This window comes from Pteropus alecto, unplaced genomic scaffold (genome assembly GCF_000325575.1).
Source record: "Pteropus alecto unplaced genomic scaffold, ASM32557v1 scaffold184, whole genome shotgun sequence".
Classification (NCBI taxonomy): Eukaryota; Metazoa; Chordata; class Mammalia; order Chiroptera; family Pteropodidae; genus Pteropus; species Pteropus alecto.
This window is the reverse complement of record NW_006436278.1, coordinates 24,888-33,162: the sequence shown is the minus strand read 5'-3', so window position 1 is coordinate 33,162 and position 8,275 is coordinate 24,888. Positions and strand designations below refer to the sequence as shown.

Here is an 8,275-nt window from a genome sequence, read left to right as displayed (position 1 = left end):
GAACACCCAGAAGACTGGCAGCTGATTTCTCAAAAGAAACTATGCAGGACAGAAGGGCTTGGCACAAAATATTCGACAGAGTAAAGACCCAGGATCTACAACCAAGAATACTTTATCCAGCAAAGTTATCATTTAGAGTTGAAGGACAGATAAAGAGCTTCCCAGACAAAAAATAAACTAAGAGAAGTTATCGACACTAAGCCAGTATTACAGGAAATGTTGGAGGGACTTCTTTAAGAAGAAAAAATATATATCAAAAACAAGAATCATCTACGGCCATGCCACCCTTAACAAGCCCTATCCCATCTGATCTCAGAAGCTAAGAAGGATCGGGTCTGGTTAGTACTTGGATAGGAGACCACCTAGGAAGACCAGGTGCTGTAGGTGTAAAAAATAAATAAAAAATAAGGAAATGTAAGCTAACAAGGTCCTTGCAATCTGTGAGGTCAACCAAGGGTTGGCTCACATAAAAAAAAAATCAGGAATAAAGAATGGTAAAGTATGGTAATAACTACATTCCTAACAATAAGTACCTCAAATGAAAAAGAATTAAGCGCTCCAACCAAAAGACAGAGTGGCTGAATGGATTTGAAAACAAAACCCCTACATATGCTGCCTACAAGAAACTCATTTCAGATTAAAGACATACACAGACTAAAAGGAATGGGATGGAAAAAGATATTGCCTTGATGGTCCTGGAGATTATTGTACTGACTGATGAGTCAGATAGAGAAAAACAAATACTTCATGATTTCACGTACATGTGGAATCTAAAGACCAAAATCTACAACAATGACAACAAAAGAGGAAATAAACTCATAGATAATAGAGAATGTTTTGAGGGATACTAGATGGGGGGTTTGGGGGATGGAAAAAAAGGCAAAGGGAAGAGGTACGAATGGATAGTTTCAGAATAGACATGGAGATGTAGAGTTTAGCATGGGGTAGATAGTTAGTGTTGTAATAAATATAACGGAGAAGAGGGGTACTAGATTTAGTGGGGTGATCACTTTACGAGTTATGTGGATCTCTGATCGCTAGACTGTACAACTGAAACTGGTGTATTATTGTATGCCGACTATAAGTGAAAAAAAAACTCATTGAATTGTACGATATAAATATGAGCAACTAAGTATATTTCAATGAAACCAAGAAAAAATGAAAAAAGTTATATTTTGGTATTTTAATTACAATGTGGATATTTCTACACACACATCGTGTGCACACACCCGAGGCTGTACATATAGTATGTCTTGCTTGAGAGCTGGGCTGAAATTTCATTCGTAAATCACCTTTCTGCAAACCAAAAATTTTCTAGTGAGTTGGGCTTTCATGTGGCCACCTGGACAACCATGGGCCAGTTGATACTAAAGTTCTTCCAATCACACTTCCCGAGAGCCTGGGTTTCACAAAGGAACTCAATTTCTTGGGGTCTCAGTGACATGCTACCGACTTATCCATGTGCTTAACAGGCCAGGGAATTTCCCCAATGTGGCATGTGTCTTCGTTATGTTGATATAATGTATCTAAATTATAAAAATTATCTACATAGAGAATAAAAGTAAAAAATACTGCATGATCTCACTCATACGAGGAATCTAAAGAGGTCGAACTCATAGAACCAGGGTAGATCAGTGGTTACCAGTGGCTGGGGGTTGAGAGAAATGGGGAAATGCTGGTCAAAAAATACAAACTTTCAGTTATAAGATGAGTAAGTGTTGGAGATCTAATGTATGGCATTGAATATAGTTAATAATATTACTATGTACTTGAAACTTGCTGAGAGTAGATCTCAGGTGTTCTCACCACATACAAAAAAATAGTAACTATGCGAGGCGATGGTTAATGTTAATTTGCTTGATGGTAGTAATCATTTTACAATGTACGCAGTTATCAAAAAATCACAATGTACAAGTTAAATATGTACAATTTTATTTCTCAATCATCTCAACAAAGCTGGAAAAAAATAAAAATAGTCAAAGGAGGAAACGAGATTACAGAGTATATTTTTTAGGAGGTGGACTGAAAGTATAAATTGAAAAATATCAATATAATCGTTACATTACAGAAACAAGTCGAATACAGAAAAAAAAAAGAAACAAAGATACAACAGAAAGACAAAATGTAAACCACTAAGAGTACCTACTAAATAAATTTCAGGATGTATAATTAAAATCCAAATCTGTATTATATAACATAAAAAAGTTTAGATAATAGATATATATCCATGTTGCTAAATATGAAGCTGATATTATAGAGATGTTTAATTCTCTCAATTTCATTTATAATATTCTTAAGACATTCAGATTAAAATCCTAAAGGAGAAGTTTCTGTTATTTAACAAATAGCTGTTAAAACTTCACCTGTAAAAATATTTACTGAGAATTAACAACTTTAGAAAAATACTTAAGGCCAGTATAATAGTTTTGTAGAGCATCCATAACACAGTATCACAAACCTGAGTGGCTTTAAACAACATAAATTTGTTTCACAGTTCTGGTTGCCACAGGACCCAAAGCAAGGTACTGGCAGGGCCATGCTCCCTCTGAAGATTCTGGGAGAGGATTCTCTTCTTTCCTCTTCCTGCATCTGCTGGTCCAAAAATTCCTTGGCTTGTGGCAGCATGACTCCAATCGCCATCTCCACCTTTACGTGCTCATCTTCTCTCTATTTGTGTCTGTGTCAAAATTTCCCTCTTCTTACAAGGATAGCAGTCAGATTGGATGAAGGGCCCACCATACTTCTGTATGACCTGGTCTTAACTAATTACATCAACAATGAACCTATTTCCATATAAGGTCACATTCTGAGATGCTGGGGTATTATGGCTGCAACATATCTTTTGGGGGGATACAATTTAAACCATAACAGCCAGTGAGGACAAAAGTAACTAAAAGGTAATGTCAAGTTATAAAATTCGGACAATGTGGTATGTGCTTTAAAAAGGAAAGAGAAATCAAGGAAACAAATGACCTTCCTAAAATTCTGTTGTGTACACTGGATCTTTTTAGGAAAATATAATTTGATTTTCTTTGGAAATCATATCATCTAATGAATTCCATTTGGATTTTAGTTGAATTTTAAAACATGAAACAATAAAGTATATGATAACCTAAAGATATCTTTGAAAATATGTGCAAGAAGAAAACCAATTTTTAGAGAAATGTGTGGGATAATACTAATATAGTTTCTATAAAATGATCTTATTCTTGTAAAATGAATAAAAAACGAAAATATGTGGAGTTTTCTATGTATATATATGTTACTGTCTGTTTTGGTGCATAGAGGGAGAGGGAGCACAAGTTTAATATAGATAATGAAAAAAGTATAGAATTAATTAGTTTTTGGTACAGGTTATTAAATTTGTCAATTTATATATCCAAATCCTTTAGGTAAACTGTGACTGGACTAATTTAAATATTAATGATATTGACAAAGAACATTCATAATTTTAAAAATGAATAACATCAGCCACTCACTTTGTATGCTTAAACATGTCACTTATCCTTACTCTAAATACACACTTCCAGCCTAGAATCAAGAATGAAATAACTGCTTTTAATAATGATAGCCACAACAATAAAAATCATAATCAAATTATTAACATTTACTTAAGGCTTACTACCAGGTCAGGACGTATGGAAAGGCCCTTGTATATATAATCTCACAAAAGACCGATGAGTCAGATACCATCATTAATTCCATGTCATAGGATTGATGTTAGGATTGAATCCTTATTCAACATATGGAAAACACTTGTGTAAGTTAAAAACCTACTTAGAAACATAAAAGATTATATTATCATGACAACTGATTCCATGCATGTAAAATATTTAAAAATTAACATGTAACCATTTTATTTAGAATTTATGTGCCCACTAACCAATGTGAGAGTACTCTGTGCAATCTTTCTTACTAGCTGTTTGCCTCTATTATTCTTTATTTTTTTCATTCAGCAATTATTCAATGAGCACCTACTATGTGCGGGTGCTACTATTCACACACAAGAGATTTTCTGTGAAAATAGATAATACCTCTCTAATGGACCTTATGCTTTACTTCGGGGTAGATAGAGACAGTAAAGAAAAGACACAAATAATAAAATTAGATTTGAATATATTCAATGTGGTGGAAAAAAACAAAGAGTCTATCAGAATAAAGAGAATTGGATTGGCGTGAGGATGGTAGGCACGTTGCTCCTCATAGGTCTTTTCAGTATGATTAAATATAAGGAATGACTTGAAGAAAGTAATGAAGCTATCAATGACAAAAAATGGATTCCTAAAAGTCTGTGATGTACATTAGCTATTTGGGAGGAAAATATCGAGTTTGTTTCATATGAAAAAAAAAAAAAACCTCTAATGAATAGGTTAGAGAGCTATATTTAAAAGATGGTGTATGTATGTATTTTAAAACATGTAATATTATATATATTATGTTTTTGCTTTATAGATACCATTGAGGATCTGAAATCTATGGTCCTCTATTCTGAAAAATATATTTATGATCAAATAAATTTATTTTTTTATTTTACAGGCTTTACAAATCTATTAAAGCCCATCCATGGACCCTCTGACATTTGTGCATGATGTGTAAAATTTTCCTACTTAGACAATATGAAATGAGCTTTAGTTTCGATTTTATAATACAAATACATAGGTATCTTTTATGTTCCTAAATCACATGTGAAAATCAAGACTCTCAAACTTTGAACAGTAGTACAACATTTCAGTAAGTTGGGTACCAATAAATAAGCAAAGAAAAAACACTGCTTTCACTTTATATCAACGTTTCATAAAGATAATCCATTTTGAAACTAATTCACATTAGCAAGAAAAAAATTACTCAGCTGTACACTCTCGAAGACTTATTTAGACCCTTTTAATGAAAATGACAAAATTTTTCTAAGGGATTTAAAAGGAATCTTTGTAAGAGGTCCTACCACAGATGCGCGTGCATGTGCACATGCACACACACACATGCACATACGCATACACACACAGGTCTGAGACTGATAAATCAATATAGATTGTTCATTTTCTCAAAAGATATTTTCATGTTATGGCAAATAAGTTAAAAAGCCAAATGTGGTGTTATAGGAATTTGAATGTGGTGTTATAGGTTTAATTTTAGCTGTAAGTCTTCAGTAGGTGAGATTATATAAGGAAAACATCAAAAAAGAACAGTAATGAGGGATACTTGTGATTGTAGGTATTAAATGGTTCATTAATTAAAAGAGTGGAGTATTGGAACATTAATTTAAAAAGATAACACTAAAGCAATATTGAATGCTTAATGGTGCTGGCTCCTGAGCCAATATGGCATTTCTGAGGTACGGGGAAGCCTGATGAAATGAATGAAAATTTCACTTCACCATTATAATGCATTCAGATGCATGTTGCATGGGTTGTAAAGCTGAATTTAAAAATATAACAAAATACAATTCTATTAACCTAGATGGATGTCCTTGATGCACTGTAAGAAAACATGTAATATATCAATTATGATCCCAATTTTTGTACAGATAATTTTTTTTAAAAAATAACCTGCCTAGACAGATGCAGGGAGATACACCAGGCTATTAACATTATGAAAAGCATGCTGAATGAAATTGACGTGGTATGTGAGCAGGGGGTGTAAGTTGTTAATTTGCACCCCCACACACACATCGAAAAAAAAGGGACATAAGAAATATTTTGGAGTTGATGGCTATGTTTATTATCTTGATTTTGGCGCTGGTCTCACAGGTGTACGAATATGCCCAAACTCATCAAAATATATACAGTAAATATGTGCAATTTTGTATAAGTATACATCAATAAAATGGGGGGGGGTATATTTTCTTGGTTGCACTCAGAGAATTGCATTTGTATTGAACTAATTGAAAAAGAAAATCTTTAAAAATGTTTGTATCAGCCACACACTTGGTTTGTGATTTTAAACAAGTCACCAATCTTCTCTAAGACTCAAATTCTAAAAAGAGGCCAATGACTATCTCAGTAATAATAAAAGTAACAATAATGATAGCAATCATAATGAAGTTAGGAACATTCGCTGAAGGTTCTTACTCTTCCAAGCAGAATGAAACCTTCATAACTGTGGAGATCTTGGTTCGTTAGAGAGTGTTAGGGAGTATGGAAATGCCTTTATAGGAATGACCTCTTTTTACCCTCACAAACATCTGATGGCACAGATAGTATTCATTGGATGGTGCAGGACTGCTATTAAGATTAAATGAGGCAGGATATTGGGAAATAATAACTTTCGTGAACTTAGAAACCGAAGTAATTAATAGTAAATTTGATTCTGTCCCCCCGCCCAAATAACCTATAGCCGGTCAATTTAGAATCTACATGCCTAAATACCAGGTTGCAAGCACTGTAATTATTTCGTCTTTTCTTCCTTCATTCAGCAAAGATTTATTAGCTGCCTACTTACTATGTGTGAGGCACTGTTGCTGATGTGTGGGATACATTACTGAACAAAACCAAGATCTCCACAGTTGTGAAGGTTTCATTCTGCTGGGAAGAGTAAGACAAGAAAACGAGGTGGATGATTTATCTCTGTTTTCCTGGAACTGTCCTAGTATTAAAACTGAAGAGTCCCACCTCCTGGGAACCTCCTCAGTTGCAGGCGAAACAAGATGGTTGCTCACTCTGGAGAAGACACAATGAGTAAAAGATAAACCATGCTGAAAGGTGACAAGTGATATGAAATATAAAGCATGGTAAGGAGCATGGAAGAGCTGAGGACAGAGTTCAGGATGCTGAATTAAATAAGAGGTTAGCATAGGCCTGGTTGAGTAAATAGGTGACATTTGAGCAAAGATTTGCAGGAATTTAGGGTGTCAACCCAGCAGTTATCTGGAAAGATGTGAATTCAGGCAGAAGGAACAGCATAGTGCAAAGGCTGGAGATCTAAATACCTCTCATGAGTTTTGGTTTCAGATGTCTAACTATGCAAATCTGGAGAAGCTGGCAAAAATCTCTCTCCACAGTTTAAATGAAGGTCCAGATTCCAAAGCAAAGTTCTAGCAGCCAAAAGCAAAGAAGAGCATAGATGCAAAACAATGCTATTATCTGCCTTGGTTTTAATGGCTACCTGTTGAGACAACATGAGGTGAAGAACAGAACCTACCTCATACCTAACACCTGTTAGAATGGCTATTATCAATAAGAAATAACAAGTATGGTAGAAGACATGGAGAAAAGGGAACCCTTGTACACTACTGGTGGGAATGCAGATTTTACAGCCACTATGGAAAACTGTATGGAGGTTCCTCGAAAAAAAAAAATTAAATTAAAACCAGAGCTACCATATGACCCAGCAATTCTTCTTCTGGATATCTTCCCCCCAAAATTTGAAAACACTTATTTGTAAAATACATACCCGGGTCTATGTTCATTGCAGCATTATTCACGGTGGCTAAGACATGGAAACAACCTAAATGTCCTTCGAATGATGATTGGATAAATATGTGGTACATAGATACAATGAAATCCTACTAGGCCATAAAAGATGAAATACTGCCATTTGTGACAACATGAATGGATGTTTGAGAGTATCATGCTAAGTGAAATAAGTCATATGGAAAAGGCAAGAACAATATGATTTCACTTATATGTGGGATATAAAATGAAAAGTAACAAATTAACAAACAAAACAAACTAATAGTGACAGATAAGAGAATGGTTGTTATCAGAAGGGAAGGAGAGTAGAGGAAGGACGAAGAAGTTAAGAATATATACATGTACGTATGTGTACATCGTCCATTCTATAAATATCTATTGAGTTCCTATCCTCTGGCTTGTAATATATGCTTAAGCATGCAGAAGAATGCAGAAATACATTTATCAGATACTTAATATTGGTTAAAACAAAGATGTGGAACTGGACATTTGTGAGGGAGGTCATTAATTTATTTTTCATATAGCTTTTACTTAATTTGACTGATCAGGCTCTGAAAATACTTATTATAATTTTTTTACTCAAAAATGTACATTTCTTAAGAAGTGAAAATAAAGTTAGGTCAATCATTTGCTTGGGATCTTAAGTAATTGATCCTATACTAGCTGCAATATTTATTTATATGCAAGATAATACACATATTTTGCATTAAACTTAATAATGATTATAACTAAAATAATGATTATACTTATTTAATTAAGGTTTATTTATATTCACAACAGAAAAAAAGATAAATTCTAAAAACAAAATGATCAACTATTTGAACATTTTGAAAAATAAGAAAAATATACTAATGAAGAAAAAATCC

General features: G+C 33.7%; 1 pseudogene; it reads left to right on the top strand.

Moving 5' to 3' along the window:
- The first annotated feature begins 268 nt into the window (after positions 1–268).
- LOC112479649 lies at positions 269–387 on the top strand (annotated as a pseudogene).
- Positions 388–8,275: the final 7,888 nt, after the last annotated feature.